Below are 21,259 nucleotides of genomic sequence, written 5' to 3'. Positions count from 1 at the left end.
TGGTCATACTGGTTGGATATTTGGGGAGCTTTTCCCAACTCTATGGAATCCAATCATTTTTTTTCGCTCGCAAGTAAGCACAGAGGTAGCTCAATGTTTGAAGAGTATCTTTCTGCTCTGAGCAGTCAGTGGAGTGCTCTCTTGGCAGGAGCTTTGTCCAGTTTCCTCTTGACCTTTGTTTCGCAAGGGAAGATTTCTGAATGCACCTGTTCACATCAAGGGGGTGTTCACTTGCACAAGAAGTTACTGGATACTTCCTTGTATAATCTCCATAAATGTCTTTCTGCTGTATGAGAAGAACAATTAAATGAGGTTCTCCCCAATATTTTTGGATATTACAGATGTTAAGCAATTAGATGCTTAAAGTAATAAGAACATAAGGAATTGTCTTGCCAGATGGAGTGCCCAGATTTTTAAAAAAGAAGACATGGTTCCTGTACTTGTAATTGTGAGGGTTCGATATGTAGCTCAGTGTTGCCATCTGTATTTGTAAGACGTAGGATGCTTCTTCAACAGTGGGACATTTATTGTATTGTTAACAAATAAACCAGTGTCCTTAACAAACTCTGTGTCTTTCTATCCTTCCACCAACGGGACAGGCAGGGGCTTCCAACCGTCCAAAACAAAAGGGTTTCCATAACTGGAGTTCCAGGGTCCTGGTTGTTCAGGTGGGGTCCAGTCTCTTAACGTGGTGGCTAACGAGTCCGACAGCAAGGGCACAGCCACATCTCTGAGTAAGTCATCCTACTTGTTATCCCCCGGCCAATCCAGCACCTCCCAAACTTTCTCCACTCCTCCATCCTCCTCTTCCCCAGAGCCAGTCATTCACTTCTCCTATGTCTCTCCTCTTCTACCTTTTCCCCTTCCTCTCTGATCTTCATCCTCCAGTCTCTAGCCTCAGTTTCTCCTCAATATGAAGGTCAGGTAGGAACAGCAGACCTTCTTCTGTAGTCAGCTTCCTCCCTCGGCACTCCTATTCTTTCCCATTTCTCAGTTCACTGTTCCTTTGACCAAATCCATTCCCAACCTGGAGGTAATGGTTCTTTTCTCCCAATCACCTCCCCTTTTCCTGCCTCTATCTCTTTCGCCTTCTTATCTGTTTATCCTTCCTTCTCAGTTTCCTCCTCCTGTATTCCCATTCCCCTCATACTCTGTACCAGTGAATCCTTTTCATGTCTCTTTAAGTGTTCATTTGGTGCCTCTTTTTGAACTGGCTGCATTTCATTGCAACTATCAGTCCCCATCCCTTGACCGAGGATGGATGGTGCTCCAGCAAGCGATGGGCTTTGACTCGCCTTGTGTCTCACAGTAATAGTTTCTAAAAAGAGGAAATTTCAGCAGGTGCATCTTTTAATCTCCTCCTCCATATAACTATTACAGGTGCAGGAATCCTGTCCTTTTTTTCACCTGGTCATCCTATTGCCAGATCAGACTTAGATCTATCTAGTATAACATTGCCTTTCCAGTAGTATCCAAATCATGCTTCTAGATGCTCAGCTAATAGGTGTTAAAGCAATGACCTCCTCCTGTTTGTCCAAGCACATGGTACCCATGAATACAAAAAATCGCAAAAAGAAACATATCTGACTTTGAGACATTGCACATTTATGAGATTTATGGGACATTTCAGAAAAAGGAAGAACTCACTGAATATCAGGCAAAATCTAAAGAAACAAAACAAGGACATGTGATACTTTAAAAACTAACTATGGTATTTTAATGTGAACTAGACATGGAGATGAATATGCTTTGTATTCAGATCAGCTGTTCCTTGGGGGCATAAGAAGAGAGGAGTTTTCCCTTTCGGCAGCTTGCTGAACTCTGTCTGAAGGGAATCACAGCCCCAGGGCTGGAGGAAGGCTTGGTTCCCCTTTCCTCCTCTTCCTATGCTCATGCAGCATAAGAACAGGAAGAAAGGGATCAAAGAGGGATCAAAGTGATCCCCCAGCCCACGGCTTCGGGATGGCTTTGGTTCCTGCTTTCCCTGCTCTTGCTATGCCCCGTGGGGGGGATTGCCTTCAGACAGACTTCTGAAGGGCATAGCAAGAGGAGGGGGAAAGGGATCAAAGTGCTGCGGGATTGCTTAGATCCCTGCTTTCCCTCCCCTTGCTATGCACCACATAGGAAGAGAAGGGGAAAAGGGATCAAAGCAATTCTGCAGCCATATAGCGAGATGAGGGGACTGTGGGATAGCTTTGATCCCTGCTTTCCCTTCTCCTGCTATGCCCTGTGGCGCATAGCAAGAGGAGAGGAAAAGGGATCAAAGTGCTGCAGGATGGCTTTGGTTCCTGCTTTCCATCCTCTTCCTATGCCCCGTAGGACATAGCAAGAGGAGGGGGAAATGGATCAACGCCATCACGCTGCCATGCTGCCTTAACAAAGGCAGCCAGACTGGGGGGATCATTTTGATCCTCTTTCCCCTTCTCTTACTATGCCCTGCAGAACATAGCAAGAGGAGGCAATGAAGAAGAAGAAGACGAAGACGAAGAAGAAGAAGAAGAAGAAGAAGAAGAAGAAGAAGAAGAAGAAGAAGAAGAAGAAGAAGAAGAAGAAGAAGAAGAAGAAGAAGAAGAAGAAGATCCGACAAATGACCAATTGATTCTTTTTTCATCAGGTCACTGGGGGGTAATTTGTGGTTCGTGGGTTGTCAAGTTTGACCATTTTAGCGGTTTGTCCCCATCTCTAGTGTGAACGTTTGTGGAAATGTTTTTCATAGAATCATAGAAAAGTTAAGTTGGAAAGGGCCTACAAGGCCATGAAGTCCAACCCCCTGCTCAGTGCAGTAATATAATCAAAGCATATTTGCCAGGTGATTATCTAGGTTTTTCTTGAATGCCTTCAGTTTTGGTGCACTCACCAACTCCCGAGGTAACTGGTTCCACTGTTGTACTGCTCTAACAGTTAGGAAGTTTTTTTCTGATATTCAACAAAAATCTGGCTTCCTTTAATTTGAGCCCATTGTTGCGTGTCTTGTACTCTGGGATGATTGAGAACAGATCTTGCCTCTCCTGTGTATGACAGCCTTTCAAATATTTTAAGAGTGCTATCATATCACTCATCAGTCTTCTTTTCTCAAAGCCCAATTCTTTCAGCCTTTCTTTATAAGGCTTGGTTTCCAGCCCACTGATCATCCTTGTCACCCTCCTCTGAACTTGTTCCAGTTTGTTAGCATGCTTCGTGAAGTGTTGAATAGAATGCTGAATAGAGGGGAACTAGCACCTCATGGGATTTGGAAACTATACTTCTATTAATGCATGTCTCTTTGAAAATTCTGCAATTTGTGTTTCAAAAGTTTTGTCCACATCCTCTCTTTGATTGGGGGGTTGGTACTAACTCCAACTACCAAGTTCCTTTTGTTTTTTGCTCCAGCTTGATTGATCCAGATGCTCTTGATGGGACAGCCACTCTCATCCTCCTGTATTTTTGTGCAGGAATTTGTATTTTTGACATATACTGCAACTCCATCTCCCTTTTTATTTTTGTTGTTCTTTTTGATCAGTTTATATCCCTCAATTGCTGTATTCCAGTCATGGGAGTCATTCCACCAAGTTTCAGTTATTCCTATCAAGTCATACTTACCCTCCTGAATTAAAATTTCCAGTTCTTCTTGTTTGTTTCCCATACTCTATTGGTGAACCGATAAAAGGCATGCACAAACAAACAAACAAACAAACAGACAGACAGACAAACAAACACATCAGAAAAATGTGCATGAATCATGCCTCTGAAAAATGTGTAGGAAGTCTTGCAACTTGATACAAAACAAGAGCCCTATTCAAGCTTCCAAGAAAGAGTGAAGATGTGAGCAGGGAGAGTTCTGGCATTATCCTCTGCCTGTTGCTGTCTCTATGTGAGAGACAGTCTGAAGAGGAGACAATTTGTTCCACATGGAGCCTCTGCTCATGGTCAGGAATGCTGCAGAGAGCTATCTGCTGCAACCTTGTCCAGTCTAAACTGGTGGCCATTGTTGTAGGTATGAATTCCTCGTATTAAATGTGTATTCAATTAAGGGAGAACAGATTTGGTCAAGATTGCATTTCAGTAGGTGACCAGCAGTTGTGTTCTGGGAGTAGAAGAAAAGTGCCTTTTAGAAGGCTAATGTTGTGCTTTAGCTTGTTTTTGTAGCTAAGGTTCCTTTGGTCACTCCAGAAATAACTTCATTCTATTGGAATTATTTTAAACATTGTTCAGCCTCATAAAGACAGTTTACAGGTTATCTATACTTCAATGTAGTATGCAGTAAAGGCAGATTTTTTCAGCATAAAGTATTACATCACTTATATTGTAATGGATGCTGTTTGCACAGAACTGGTGCCAAATGTTCTGTTTGTTGGCTTTCTATTTTACATCTTTCTCTAGGGTGCAATCAGATGGGGAAATGGCTTGCATTTTGGACCACTTGCAGCATGGTCCAGCATGAGCTAATTAGCAGCAATTACAGGATGTGTGGACAAGAGTGTTCCAGTCTGACTTTGATCCATGACCAAACTGGGCCTTCCTTGGTTCCAAGGCAGGGCTACAGTTTTTTGGAGCAATTCCTGGATGGATGGTCACTTTAAGGGAGATTGCTCCCAACAAAACAACCCTTTCTGATGTGATCAGACATAATCCTTTCTTGCCATCTCATTGCTCTCTCTCTCTCTCTCTCTCTCTCTCTCTCTCTCTCTGTGTGTGTGTGTGTGTGTGTGTGTGTGTATTTGTGTGTTTCAAGTAGCAAAAGAGTATCAGGCCTGGAGACCTAACAGATAGCAAGGAAAGATAGTAGTTTAGGGAGTAGAGCATGGACAGAGTTCCCACTCCAGTCCTCTGAAGATGCCGGCTACAGAGACTGGCGAAACATCAGGAAGAACAACCTTCAGAACACGGCCAAAGAGCCCGAAAAAACCCACAACAACAAACAAGATAGTAGTTTATTAGCCTGTGGTGATACATGGTTGTCTAATCTCTCTTTGGTCAGAACTTGCATCTGAGCACACATTAAATAGTAACAAGAGCAAAATGTACCAGTGCAAATCTATAGGAAAATCTCCAGAAAGATGATAAGCAGTTGTCCATCACTCACGTCTTAGAACATTTTGCCTAGAGTGAACAGAACAACTCACACCACTTTCCAAACAGACAGCAGTACGGGAACTCCTTAGCTCAATGGGAGAAGACATACTTCAGATAGTGTGTTACTGTTGCTACTATTATTACTAGAAAAATATATTAAGTAGTAGGGTTAGGAAAACTGAGAACCTGAGAAAAGCTCCCAATTACAATAGAAATCAACCTTATGTAGTTGTTACTAGTTGGGTTAGGTTGGGTTGTTATCAACATGCCCACAGGGGAGTGACTAACCCCTCTTCTCTCCCTTGTTACTGCCTCTGCATGGAAAATGACCTTTTCCTGCTTGCATGTAGGCTCTTATCCATGCATACATCCTGCATGCATCCTTGTAGCTGTGATGGTATAATTTCTGAAATCTGCAACTGCTTATAGTACTGTGTGAAATTTCTTGATATTGTTCCGAAAGCCCCAATGACTATGCGGACCACTGAAGTGTGTTTCATCCACAAGCAAGATGTTTCAATTGCCAGGTCTCTAGTTTATAATTTTTTTCCAATTCTTTATTTTCAACTCTGGCCTTCCCCTGGAATTGCAATGTCAATGATCCAGACATTTCTTCATTCTGTTGTCTGGTTTGTTATGGTCAGGGTGTCTATCAGTTTGGGTGTGGAAATCCCACAAGATCTTGACTTTCTCACTTTCTGATACCTTCTCTACCTGGTGTTCCCACGGGTTTTTGGAGGCTGGCAAGTTATATTTTTTGCATAATGATCAGTGCACTGACTTTGCCACTCTATCATGTCTAATTTTGTAATCTATTTATGCAGTCTCTGGACATTCACAGATGAGGTGTGACACAGTTTCATCCTTTTCTTGGCAGAATCAACATTTGTTGCTAGCACTAATTCCTTGGATCTTAGCTTTCATCATATTAGTTTGGAGTGCTTGTTCTTGTGCAGCAAAGATCAAGCCTTCGGTTACTTTTTTAAGGGTCCCCAATTTTAGCCATGCCCATGTTGAATTACGAGGATGCTTTCCATCAGTATTTCTCAGTTATTGTCCATGGAGTGGTTTATTTTTCCAGCTGTTTCATTTATTTTCAAATTGTTGTTTCTTATATTGAGCCCTGTTTCTGTTGTTTTCAAAATATTCTCCGTTTTCACTGCCTTAAGTAATTTTTCTCTGCTTGCAATGATATAATCATTTAGGCTTGTTTTTTCCTCTTCTAATACCTGCTGTATTTGCAGTAATCCACGGTCTCTGATTTTTTGTGGTAAATATAATCTGTCCACATCACTTTTTGTACATAGTCTGTGATGCATGTTCATTAGTTTTCATGTTTTTAAATCCAATTCTTCTAATTCATTTTGAGTCCAACCTATTATTCCCGCTGGGTATCTAATTACGGGAACTGTCCATGTGTTTATGGCTTTGATTGTATCTCCACCATTTAAATTATGATTATAATTGTTGATGGAATATATAAGTGCATGCAAAGATGATTTATGTATTAGGGTGATCTCATCCCAAAATTTGAACCAGGTATTCACAATCCATTATGGGTGCATGTGAGACTGAAGATTTAAATCATTCTACAGTGATTTCCAGGAAGGGCAACTGATTACAAGTGGTAGGTAGAAGAGAGTCAAAAATCATCAATGGGCATAACTCCCAAGGTATTGTGGAGTTTAATTACTTACTTGAACTTTAGATGTCAAACATCCTGAAATTATGATCATCCTTAAAGAGGAAATGGTGGGAAAGTGTACCTTCAGAACATAATGCCCTGGCCATGAGAATGATTTCTTTTCAGTAGTCCCAATATTTGGATGATCTGTTTTTTGCTCAATGCATATAGTTTGTATCCTTCCACAAAACAGCCACATCCTCCCAAGGTCATTCTGATGATCCATTTGAAGTGTTTGTGCAGTACCCAAGATCATCTGGAGGTTACAATGTGTTGAGTGTATCGTTCCCGCAGTAGACTGTTTAGGGCCTGGTATATTGTTTCCTCTACAGGTGGAGGATGGAGGAATGGGTAGACATGGATGAGCAGACAGACACATGCAAATGGTGCCAGAGGCATGCCATTGGGCTGCCCAACTGGCTATTGCCAATAGCCATATGGCATTTGTTCTACAAGCTGATAATTTCAGCTTCCAAATCACCCGCATACTTTCAGCAAAATAAGAAAATGTGCAGTTGTTGTTGTTGTTGTTGTTGCTGCTGTGTTACACATGGCTCTCTCTCACTGTGAGTTAACCAACCTTTCATGTGCTCCACGTAAAGTTGTTTTATTTCCATATATTATCATCTTCTTGAAAGTTGTTGCAATTTGAGCCAGTCTTTTCCCTAGCTCCTTGTGAATGTAAGGTGATAACATGTGCACTATATTAATTATACTAATGAGAATGGAATGCAGAAATGCAAATATCTTGTCATTCACTTTGATAATCCATTAAAAATAAACAGCAGTGAGAAATATCCTGAGGGATGGGGCATACCTCTTCTTATTTTAATTAGAATATTTCTTTTAAAGAGTTGAATAACATTGGAGCTACACCTAGAGTAATCCTTTGAAGGTTTTAATTTTTAATTTCTGTGACCAGCTACATTTTAAGGGAGCGTGCTTGTAAGGGAAGCATTTTAAGGGCATGGGCATCCACACTGTGGCTACTCTCTTTCTGAATGATTTTGAATGAGTTAAGCCCTATTCATTCATTTTCAACCTCTGTATCATGCACACAGTTAGATGGGCATCACTAACCACACTCCTTTTGACCCCACTTTTTTCATGTAAGGCTCTCTGTGTTAGAAAAACCTTGGCAATTGGGGATCTTGCTACATGTAGAGTTTGCCTGAGGGCAGAAACCTCTTCTCTTCAATGTATGGAGAAAGCAGCAATAATGACAGTGGGCCTTGGTGTCTTCCTCTGTGTTGATGATACTGTATTCAATAAGATCAAACAGAGCTGTAGTCAGCCAAGAATCACCCTTCCTAATCCAAATAATGGCCAAGTTCCAGAGACAGAAAGATGATAGTATGGTTTCAGAGCAAATTAATTTCTTCATTCGTAGAAAACAGTCTGTTCTGTAACACAAAAATAACGCAGAGAATGAATTTCTCACTTACCTTGAAAACACTGTTAGGGTCGCTGTAAGTCAGTTCTGACTTGACAGCCCATAATAACAACAACAAGGCAGGTGAGGAGGTGGGGAGGCAGCCACCAAAAACGACAGAGAAATGTTTGAGCAAAATTGGGCAAACTAGCCTTCTGTTTCTAGCAGAGTATGAGAAAGAATAATCTCACAATGTTTCTTAGAAAAGTGAATGAACTAAGAAGTTGTGACCCAGCACTTGCTATCATTCTTCAGAGTTCAGCACCTTCCCAGAGCTTCCCAAATGTTACAATTTGGAGGGATTTGTTTGCCAATTTCCCATAAGTTTTTATTTCTCCACAAAATTATCCTGGCCATTTCTGCTTAATTATTTTCTCTACTTCATCCTCAGGGCCCAGGAAAAATTATTTTGATTGTAATCTTGGATTTATCATAGCACTGCAAGTTGGCCAAAGATGCTGCATTTCCCCCTTGTCTATTTCACTTCTCTTCATCAGTTTGCAGCTTCTCTGGCTGTCCAAAATTCCTGAAAAAGCACTTCAGGATAAATTACATTAGACCATCTTCCCCTGAGCTTTGAATGATATGTGGGAAGCTGAGGGGGCTGCCAGCTCTCACAGACAATAAAAGACAAGAGATCTACACATATTCTTCCTCCATCTTGTGAGGTCAGCACAATAATCCTGAACCTCATGCATGAGAATTTTTTCTGAAAAAATTCCTCCTTTCAGTTCCTTTTTAAAGGCAATTTCTTTTTTATTAACTGAATGAAATCAAGCAAAATTCGCACTGAAGACAACTGCACAGCACTGGTTTGGCCCTCCATATTTTAGTCGGATCTGGACATCCAATTTTATGACAGCTTTCTAAATCAAGCTTCACCTAAAAGGTGTACCACTCTTTCAGACTGACTCTTAAAGGGATATTGCAATCACTCTGTATGTATGTATGTATGTATGTATGTATGTATGTATGTATGTATGTATCTATCTATCTATCTATCTATCTATCTATCTATCTATCTATCTATCTATCTATCTATCTATCTATCTATCTATCTATCTATCTATCTATCTATCTATCTATCTATCTATCTATCTATCTATCTATCTATCTAAAGTCTACTCAACTTAGTGAAGTCACTACACAGGGTGGTTTACACCATATATACCACACTATACCAAACAAAAAAAGAGTGGAGGGGAGCCCACATCCCAATCAGATGTTCAAATTAATAGAAAGGTGACCAACAGCTGACACCAACAACATAACACCAAACAATTTACAATAAATCAAAAAGTAAATATAGTCAATTATAACAAATAAAAAAAAAGACAATAACTTCAAATCTGAAAATGAAATATAACAGATGGGTCACAAAAATTTAACGTCAGATGTTGCCAAAGCCTCCCTGAACATCTTCAGTGATTTTCTAAAGAACTGTATGAAGGAAATCTGTCTGCTCCCTAATGGAAGTTTGTTCCATAAAGAGGGTGCCACATCTGAAAAAGCACCATTTCTAGTGAGGGAAATCTTTATTTCCAAAATTTGTCAATGTTTTTTTCTTTAAAAAACAATAAGAAACAAATAAGAAGCAACATTTCAAAGATACCACATATTGGACACTTCAAATACAGATGTCTCATAAGAGACTTTCAACAGTTCATCAGGTGATGCAAGAAGCTTCCCACAAGTCTCTATAATTCCCAAGTCCTGAATTCACATTGTTTTTGTCTCCAAAATGTTGTCTTCAGTCCAACGTTTAGAGAATTCGAAAGCAGGAGGAGGCATATAACCCTGACAGAGAAAAAGAGTACATAATTCTCTCTGCAAAGAATTTTACCTTGCATTCCCCCATCACATATAACTTGAAATCTGTTACCTAAAGCAAGATAATGAGAGCCTATGTGTATGTTCTCTGGAAAGAACAGCGCTGATCCTTTTCTTAGGATTTCCAACCCACTGGGCTAAACCAATTACAGTGGTGCCTCGCATAACGTTTGCTTCGTTTAACGTTTTTTTCGCTTAACGTTTATTTTTTCAGAGTCAGATTGTGCTTCGTATAACGTTTTTCCCTATGGGCGATTATCGCATAGCGTTTTTGGGACCATGCTTCGCTTAACGTTTTTTGTTTTAGGTCCCCTGCTTCACTTAACGATGTTTTTTTTTCAATTAAAAAAGTGTCTTAGAAGGGTCAAAAACGGTTCTAAATGCTTGGATTCGTTAGAGGACCCCTTAAGACATGTGCAAACCTGATTTGGCTTTGATCTGACTTTTCGTTAATTCTTTGTGAATTTTTGTTTTTTGGCCCATAGGAACCAATGGACCTGTCAAAATCTGACAGCTCCATGCTTTCCTATGGGGGAGAAAACAATTTACAAAAAATTAATGAAAGTTCAGATCAAAGCCAAATCAGGTTTGCACACAACTTAGGGGGTCCTCTAACGAACCCAAGAATTTAGAACAGTTGCTGAGTCTTCATTAATTTTTTGTGAATTTTTTCTTCCCCCATAGGAAATAATGGAGCTGTCAGATTTTGACAGCTGTCAAAAGTTGGGGGAAAAAAATTCACCATTAATTAACGAAAAGTCAGATCAAAGCCAAATTAACATTTGCATCCGTTTTAGAGGGTGCAGAAGCTAATCCAAGCATTTAAAACCATTTTTGACCCTTTTATGACACACTTAATTTTGCAAAAATTGACTTCGCAAAGCCATTGAAACCTATTGAGTCAGCTACAATACATTCCAATGGAGGATGCATTGTATCGTTTAACGATGTTTCCTATGGTTTTTTTTCGCTTAAGGACGGCAATCCGTGCCTATTGGAACGGATTAACCGGTTTCCAATGCATCTCTATGGGAAATGGTGTTTCGCATAAAGTTTTTTTCGCATAAGGTTTTTTTTTTTTGGAACCAATTAAAAACGTTATGCGAGGCACCACTGTAGTTTATAGGCCTTACAAAGGCACTTTACATTACTGTTGTCTCAGTTGTGTAGGTATCCACAACTAATGATGAAATAAACTCTTATTCTTGCAAGCAGGAGAGGGGCATTTTCATTTATTACCAGGAAGATTGTGCTCCTCCTTTACATATAAATGCCAATTTTTTTTGCTAAGTAAAACAGTAGTTGATCATTGTTTGGACAGAAAATAGCCGAAATCCTCTTGCAATGCTATGCAAAAAGCATAATTTTTTTGGGGGGGGGACTTAAGTGTTCCCCACAGACATTATCTGTTGAATGCAGAGTTGCACAACTCACTATGCAACTGATACTGTCTACAGAGATTTCTTATCTCGAGGCAGTTCACCTTCAAAAGTTACACCTGTTATATGTAGTGCAACAAGATTTCATTCAACGTATGTTGGAAAAGGAAAGGCTGCTAGCAGGGCCAAGAGGAAGTGGATATCTGAGATTTAAACATTATTTTATATCTGTGTAGCATGTAGTTACACTCTGGCAGGTTAAAGAAATGTTCTGTTACTATATGCTTTCATTTGCAGAGGTTAAACCAACATTTAAAGCAATTTTTGGCATATTTAATGCTTACGAAAGGGGAGGAATTAATATTACCAACAGAAGCCAAGTATGGTTTAAGCAGGTGTTTCTACACTTCCCTACAGATTTTAATAGTGAGGCTGCATCCTGATTAAATGTTCAGAGCAGACCTGTTTTAAGGTACTCCGTCCTTGGGACTGGGTCAGATGGTTGATTTCTATGATGGACAAATATTATGCCAGTTTGGCTGAAAATATTGATATGCTTTCTATTCTAGTCATGTGGAAGATGTGACAGAAACTTTTAAATCTTTTCTTTTTAATTTACCATGGATACCACATTACTAGAGAAAAGTTATCATCCAGTTAAAAATTCTGTAAATGTATTTTTGGTCCCACACTGGTTAATTGTTTTTGCTATCAGTTCTTCATTTAATCAGATTCCAGATATTTAAGTGAATATGCATCGTTGGTTTTGTAATTGTTATGTTTGGACATGGGATATTCTTATTCATATCCCTGGGTATATTGAATACAAATATGGACACCACAGGTGCTGTGGAAATCTAGTCCTGCTCTCCCAAGCCAGTCAGTCATGGGTTGCGAAGTGCCATGCGTGGCCATCATCCTTATCATTGTGCCAGTTATGGAAGCAGCACAGCAGGCTCTTCCCTGCCTCCCTGCACAGTTGGCCACTCAACAGCTAAGAGAGAAGACTCCCCATCCTGCCTCCTTGCTGAACTGTGGAGAGGCGGGGAAGAGCTGACCAGGCTTCTTCCACAATTGGCATGATGATCCATAAGTGGACTAGCCAGTTTGGGAGGGAGGTACTGGTTTTCTGAAGAATCTCTGGTGCTGATATTTGTATTTGTATCCCCAGAGATATGAATACAAATATCCAATGTCTAAGTATCATTCCTGTGCATTCTGCATAGGAAAAGGATACAGATGGTATGGTGTGAAAAAAGGATCTAAAATCTGAACATTAACCTTTATAATACTTTAGCATGATATCCAGTATCAAGAGGAATACTGTTAAATAATGTCAGGCAAAACCGAAAGAAAAATAAAAAAGACAAACGACAAAAATGTTTTGGCACCTTAAAGACCAATGCTCATATTTTAATGTAAGCTTTCATGGAACTTCACTCACTTTTTCAGACATATGAGTTGGAGTACAGAGATCACACAGTGAAAGATACACGTCAGGCTCTAAGGGACAGTGGAGTTTGATTGCATTTCACATCTGCAATGATTTATAACCTTTGTTTGGTATTCAGTTCTTTTGAAGTCTGGTTCTGGAAAAGAAAAGAAAAAAGAGAAGAGAAGAGAAGAGAAGAGAAGAGAAGAGAAGAGAAGAGAAGGGATATCATGATACTTTGTAAACCAACTGGAATCAGTAGCACGATTAAAGGAAACAACAGAGCAACAATGTGTGTTAATATAGAAAATGACAGGCTACCTTTGAGCCTTGTTCTGAAAGATGGGTCTGATAGTTGTGAAGTAAAATAACAGTGGATAACAGCATAATTATTATATTTGGTAATGACTCAAGAAACATTGACTGATATTCAGTCCATTTACATGGGTGTCTGTCATGTGTATAAATGTTATCTCAGCTGCTTCTATATTCTTGTTCTGTAGTATTTCTTTTCCAAAATAGCAAATTGCAACTTTCATATCTTGAAAAGAATGTCCTTATAGACTGATTTGAGACAGGTTTCTATGTATATGTGATTTATGATGTCTGATTTATGTCCATTCTTTTGTGTAGAGATTGCCCTATTTGTCCTATGTAGAGTGCAGAGGGACACTGTTTACAAAAGATGGCATAGATCACATTAGCTGAGGAACAAGTAAAGGTGCCCTTGATATTGTGTGTGACATTGTTAGATCCTGTAATCTTATTGCCAGAATAAATGTGGAAAGTGAAAAAGATTTACCCATCACCATTCCAGTTACCTAAACCACTCCCTGAAGATGCTGTTACTCATTCCAGTGGACACCCAGTTAAATGGAATAAATGAAATCGAGGCATAGTGGAGTAAAAAACAAACCAAGCATCTGAAGAGAAACAGACTCTTTCATTAGAGACACCTTGAAGGACCGGACACCACAATGATGTCAGGATTGTGATGTTATAAAGGGCAGGCCCTTTGATGATATGCATAGAAGACAGGATGAATAAGATGAGGAGGAGGAAGTGGAGGCTGGTGCCAGAGCCTTCAGTCCTTAAATGTGCACATGAAAAGCACAGTAATTTCTTCCTTGCCTATTCCAATGAAACCTGGTACAGAGGATCCTTGAGGCCAAAGTTTTGTAGGAACAATAACTAAAAAACATCACTTGTGGCCATGTCTCTTAAAATGCCTTGGCCTTGAGACCGCCATTATTAAAATACAGAGTTACCAGATCTCTGGTTTGATCCTAACATTCAGCTTTTGGGGTTTATTCTCTGGCTTTGACCCTGAAATCTAATCTGGTAACCATAATTAACCGAAGTTTATGGTAACCATAATCTGCTCTGAGTTCACCTTGAAATGCTGCAGGTTACTAAGATATGTACCAGTAGATCCAGATATGTTTTTTTTTTCACTTTTAATTTAGAAAACAACATTCTTTTTCTTATCAAGAATTTATATCCCAAAGGTTGATGAGAAGTCTTTGGGAAGCAAATCCTTAGTAGCACCACTCAGCTAACCTCCATATTTGTCATTGTGTCTCCTACATCTGTCTGTCTCCCTTGTGCATCTCTCTCCATTTTACAAATTGTTGCTGAAGGATCTCCCCCATGATATGAGAGGGTGCTGATAAGTATTGAGCCGTTCCCAGAAAAAAAAGTGAGCTAGGAAGCTGTAACTGCCACACTATTCTACATATTCCCCCAGGAAGTCAATGCATTTGCGACATCTGTCCTGCAGCGTCTTAAGTCCCTGTAAATAAAATTCTTCTGAATGGTGGTGTAACCACTCATTTGTAGCATTAGTTGCCTCCAGAACACTCCCAAATTGTTGTTCCTTTAGGGGTTTTTTGTGTGTAGGGAACAGATAATAGTCAGAAGGAGCCAGGTCAGGAGAATAGGGTGGATGGGGCATCACTTGAAAGCCTAAGGATGTCAGTTTTGCCATTGTTTCACCTGCAATGTGTGATGAGGCATTGTCATGCAACAGGATGGCACCTTTGGAGAGCTTTCCTTGACATTTTCCCTTGGTGTTTTGACTCAGCTTCATCAATAAAGCACAGTAATATTTTGCATTGATGGTTGAACCCTGTTGGAGGTAGTCCACCAGCAGAACATCTTATCCCCAAAAAAACTGTTACCATTTGCTTCTGCACCAACCTTTGCACTCAGAACTTCTTTGGCCTGGGGGAACCACTGTGCCTCCATTCCTTAGACTGTTGCTTTGTCTCAGGATCATAACAGTAGATCCATGTCTCATCACCAGTTACCAGTTTGCCCAGGAAATCTGACTCATTTCTTGCAAAATGTTCCAAAACAGCCACTGATAACTCCACATGTTTCCTCTTTTGTTCAGTTGTCAAAAGTTTGGGGATCAACTTTGCTGCCAGCTTTCTCATTTTCAAGTCATTGTGGATAATGGCACCAACTCTCTCACGTGATATTCTCAGATATATAGCAATACTTTTGGCTGAAATTCGGCAGTCCTCCATGATCATGTTATGGATGGCTTTCACATTTGCAGGCGCAGAGACAGAAACAGGCCTTCCACTGGGTTTCTCACTTTCCACACCGAAATGGCCAGTTTAAAAATTGGCAACCCAACGTTTAACTGTTGCATAGGAAGGGCCACTGTCACCCATAGTTTGTGACATTTCATCATGGATCTGCTTTGCACCTTTGCCTTGGAGAAACAGGAACTTGATTATGATCCTATGCTCTTCCACATTGAACTTTTCTGGAGGTGCCGCCATGTTCACTTTAGACCAGAAAATGAAAGATAAGTTAAAATCATAGGTAGTTGATTTTTGCACCACTAAATATAGACAAATTGGCCAATACACCCTGCAATTTATAGCTTCCTAGCTCAATTTTTTTTCTAGATAAGGCTCAGTACTTATCAGCACCCCCTCGTATCATAAGGACACACTGCTAGGCCTGAGACTTGGGGCTCTGAAATCTCAAGGAATGACCTAAAGCCAACAGAGAAGCAGTCACACTATTCAGGAGACCATTTTAACACAGAAGGCTTCAGCCCAGACAACTCTGGTGGTAGAAGGAATCAAGCAGTAACATTCCAAGGGCATGACTTTTAGATCTTTAACATAAACCTATGACATGCCTCAAAGGTTAGGCATGATAAGCAAATCTCACAAATCACAGACCAACATGTCACCATGAAGAGGGCTAGTGCAAAAAAATCTATGACTCCAATTATCACTCCAGCTGCTTGTCAGTGTCAGTTGTACTAACACAGCTGGGTCTGGCAGTAAAACCACTGCTGTAATCAGATGATTGCTCAGTGTTTTCCCTATAACCACTGATTGACTTACCCACCTAGGAATAATATGGAATTGTGTTGATTTTGTTCTTAGGGGAGATTATCTCCTTATGTAAGTACAGAGCTATGTATTGTGTTTCATAACTATCCAACACATTCAGTCTGACATAGGAGAGGTACTCAGGCAATACAAAGTGGGCAGACAAGACCGTTAATATCATTTTCTTGCATTAGATAATGAGCCGGAGTAATGGCACCACTCCTAAAACAACATCATAGTTCTCCTTCTCTAATTCCACCCATTTCCATAGCTCCAGATTATTAGGACAAGCTGGGCTTTTAAAACAATATATACTTTTAAAAACACTCAGTCCTGGTTTCATCTTGCTCTGGAAAGATGCGGGGTTTCCTGATACTATTTGCTCCATTAGCCTAATGCATTTTAGAAGGCACCGAGTCAAATTAAATAACAGCAATAAAACAAAACAAAAGCCCACACTGATATTTCCCCAGCTGTTTAGTCATAGGTGGAACACAATAAACAATCACACCAGCCATTTGCAAAACATTTCTTTCTAAAATGTACACTTGAATAAAATAGACATAGGTAAGAAAGATATATTTTACCCACTTCTTCCAGTGTATGAATGCTTGTAGGATCAACGGAGGCCTGTGCCTGTCTCTGGAAGATTAGTCTCTTTCAATATCCATCAAAGGAAATCCTGACAACCACTGTGTGTAAATGTATATGCTTTGTTCTGATTGATGTCATTGTGACCTGTCTTGATGCAAGGATGAATGAAAATATTTCCTCTAATGGGAAGGAGGCATCAGAATTAAAGGGCTATAATGATGAGCAGATCTAACCAGTTGTTCCTGATATTTTACAAAAGCAATCTAAGATAACCAATGGCCCATTCTGGAGAGAGGCAAGCTTTCTCTGGCACCCTTGTGAGTTACAGGGAAGGTGTGACAGGCAATAAACTTTGCAATAAGTGACTCCTTAGAAGTAGCAAATGTCATGTCTGTTCACCCATTAAACATGAGCAAAGCCTTTCTTAAGGTATAAAACATTCAGGCCATCTCCCTCTCAACATGCAGGGTATGTAGATGTAATCTGAAATATTACTAGAGCCTGTCTCAAAAGTATTATGTCTGTGCTTTAGAAAATGTAACAGATTAATTTTAAGTAATGGGTTCCTCTGCCTCAATTATTGTGTCTAGGTAATGGCAGAATCAATTCAGGCTCCATTAACCTGTAGTTTGCAAATGAAAAGCTTCCCCGTGGATGCTTGTCTGTTAGGGCACACAGGACATTGCCCTGCCTCAGGATCAGGCTACTCCAGTCCTGCCTATCTCCTGACACCAAAACTGGAGAAGCAGGACTCCGCCTGTGTTCTCCTCCTGCTGTGGATGTATGTTAGTGCTCGATTCTCTCTCTCTCTCTCTCTCTCTCTCTCTCTCTGTTCACTTTTGCCCTCCTCACACCCATGCCCTGCCTCAGCCCTAAAAGCTGGGGTAATTCATCAACTAATAGAAACAGGCTGTTACAATGCTACTGTGCTTCTGCTGGCATGATTCTGTCCAGTATTATATCTCTGCTTGTGTTAACCAAATTTTGAAGTCAGTCTTAAAACTTGTTTAAAATGACACTAGGCTTTAGTTAGAGAATTGCAACCACATGCAGGAGAAGGGGACGACAGAGGATGAGATGGTTGGACAGTGTCATCGAAGCTACCAACATGAATTTGACCCAACTCCGGGAGGCAGTAGAAGACAGGAGGGCCTGGTGTGCTCTGGTCCATGCGTCACAAAGAGTCAGACATGACTTAATGACTAAACAACAACAACAGCTACTATACTAGGTCTGTGAAGGTCTGGGTTCAAATGTCTATTCGACCATGAAGCTGACAGGGTGATTTTTGGCAATTTGTTGCCTCTCAGTTTAAACTAGTCCTATATATCACCTTGAGCACTCTAAAGGAAATCATGACACATAAATGCAGTGTAATTAATTAATCATAGTATTAATCAGGCACAAGAATTAAATCTTTCCCATGTTAGGGCCCCAGCCAGACTGGGGCTGCAACCAGACTGCTATGGTTCAATTCACATTTAGTGATCACATAGGTGCCACAGACTGACTTGGATTTCGGCCCACAGCCTGCCTTCCTCCCTCTGTTCCAGCCTTTGTCAGTCTCTGCTAATGACTCACCTTCAAACTGTTTTGTTTTTACAGGGTTGCACAGAATTAGGGGAAAGGCGGCAGAGTTCCAAAGTTCTTCATAATATGCACAGAAATATACACACAGACTATGGACACATATGCAGTCTTCTGTGTTGCATTGGGGTGGATCCTGTTTCATAGCAATTTTTAAACATTTCTTCTGTGTGGAGGTGATTGAGCACTAAACTGGTGTGTCACTGGAATGACCCAGCATTCTATTTATTTATTTTTTATAAAAGTAATTTAAACAACAGGGACATTTGGGGGGACAGATTGCAGGGATGGGTGTTCCCATGGTTCCTAAACATCATGCCCCAACTGTCTCCATCATCACAACACCATCCACAACCCCCTTCATTTTGCAGAAGGAAACAAGTGATCACCCAGGGAAAAGTCCATTTGGATCATTCTGGCTTCAAAAACGTAGACGCTCCCAGCAGCAGGAAAAAAAAATGCTGCATCAGAAGCAAAAAAGGCCACATTGATTTGAATTAGATTTTGCATTGTGTGGCCATTTTATAACAAGAGCAAATCCCATAGTATCTGACCATGTAGCTGCAGTCTTATGGGTGTCCTATGACTGTTATGGTTTATTTTTCTGTGGAGGGGGGGATAGTGCACAGAATTCCATTTGCAGAATTCCATACAATGTATACTTTTATATATGAAAAAAACAAAACAAAAACATCCTTCTTGCTGAGGCTTACCTAAACTCCTATTAAGATGAGATAATGAATGGGAAGTAAAATGAGAAACATGCAATCCATATGCTGCCATTCTGAGGGTCAAACTACAAGTTACACTGGCCGAAAACCGGTAGGAACAGCTAGATGGACATAAATAGTGAGGATGCAATTTATTCTCAACATTACCCTTTAAACTGAAGCATCTTATTCCCTGCTTCAAGTCTGGAGGCTCCTTCAGGATGGGGGAGGGGAGACTTTAATATTGGGAAACTGCCACCAGATCACCCTATTCAGGCATTTACAGATGTGCTTTAGGAAGAGAGAGGAGAAGAGGGACCCTCTTTGTCATTGCTTCTGTTGCTGTCCTCATGTGAGGAGCAGCTGTCTGTGGTGAAACTGCCTCACTTTCTAAAGGCCTTTAAAAAACATACACACATTAAAAATTACTACATCAGTAAAGCTACTTCAGACAAAAGAATACCAAGTGTCAAAGCCGTGGCTTTAGTACCTCAGAAATAACTATGTGAATAGTTGTTAGCATTTCATATCCTCACCCCCCCACACACACACACACATGGGGAGAGCTTTGGAAGAGCATCAAGAGCAAAAGAGAATAGGATGAGGAGGACATTATCTCTCCTCAGATGTCTACTTAAAGCACAGTTGAGAACACAACAGGGTTATTCTGTCTTTGGGAGAAAGCTGCAATTGTGAATGCTGGTGAAAGTGGAACCACGCCTGAGTCACATAGTTATTTCTGAGTTGCTAAAGTACCACATGCCTTGACTTTGACACTTGATGCTTTTTTGTTTGAAATAGCTCTAGTGATATAGAGACTTTGTGTGTGTGTGTGTGTGTGTGTGTGTGTGTGTGTGTGTGTGTGTGTGTGTGTGTGTTTAAAGACTTTGGGGAGGTGAGACAGTTCCACACAAAGCTTCCCACACAAAAGTAGGAATACAAGCATTCACATGTGCTTTCTTTAATGGATTTAGATGCAGATGATAAAAGTGTAAATAAACATGCATTTGAAAGTAAAGATCTGAGAGATATGGTGGGCAGTTTTATAATTTACCTGCGAATAAGTACTCTTGGCTTTGAGTAAATAATCCTATTGTTTGCTATAAAAACACAACCAGGTGTTATTTAAGAATTCTTTCCATCCCCTAAAGAACAGACTTTTTGTCCAACACACTATGTGGTACAGAAATCTTTTATTACCAATGACAGTTATTTGGAAGACTGTGGCAGGCAGACAGCAAAAAAGAAAAAAAGAGGGGAAAAATCTTTTTGATGATTATTGCTGCCTGGTATGTATGTAGCTTCTGTACATTCCTCAGGTTTTCATTGTATTAGTGGGGTGTCTGTGAATTTCATTGTATGGGTATACTGTGTATAGTACTTACAATAAATAAATAAATAAATAAATAAATAAATAAATAAATAAATAAAATAAAATAAAATAAAATAAAATAAAATAAAATAAACCCTAAGCAGATACAGATATTCAGAAAATAAAGGTAAGTATTAATTATAAAATGAGTTCTGCTTTCAACATCCTCTAGTCCTCCTGTCCTTTCTTATTATGGGTTCATGTCTTAACCCAATTAGGAATATGACAAGAGATTGGCCAAAACAACCCAGCTGCTTTTGAAATAGACAGATTTGTCAGAGTTAACTTCCCAACCTGGGCTAGACTCTGGATTGCCTTTTTAAAAAAAGAAGTAACCCATTGCTTGTTACTTGGAAAAAAGAACTTTTATGTCTTATTTATTTTCTCTATGAGTGATGCATTGCAACCAACAATTCCTTTTAAAAAGCAATTAAAAATACACAATTTGCCCACAAATCAACCAGCTTGACTCCCCAAGAGCAAATTTTTAGGAGCAATAACTAAACATTACTTGTTATGCTAAGGAAGTAATAATGACCTTAGCCGCCATTGTTATGTTACTTTTAAAATCTAATATGTTCAGTTGAAAAGTCAGGCATTGCTATAAATAAACAGTATTTGCAACTTCTGATCTTGAAGATCCAACCCAGAGCTGCAGATGCCTGTGGAAAAAGGCAAATAGGCAGTGAGGGGAACCCCAGAAGGCACCGTGCAACCATTTGCAGAATAAAGAATCCAAGAATCCTCTACACAGAAAAATGTGATTCAAACAAAATGTTGCTTTTTCACATGTGTTCAGTCTTTCACATCCTCTGCCACATACTTGCT

This window comes from Pogona vitticeps, chromosome 3 (genome assembly GCF_051106095.1).
Source record: "Pogona vitticeps strain Pit_001003342236 chromosome 3, PviZW2.1, whole genome shotgun sequence".
Taxonomy (NCBI): Eukaryota; Metazoa; Chordata; class Lepidosauria; order Squamata; family Agamidae; genus Pogona; species Pogona vitticeps.
This window is presented reverse-complemented; position numbering follows the sequence as displayed.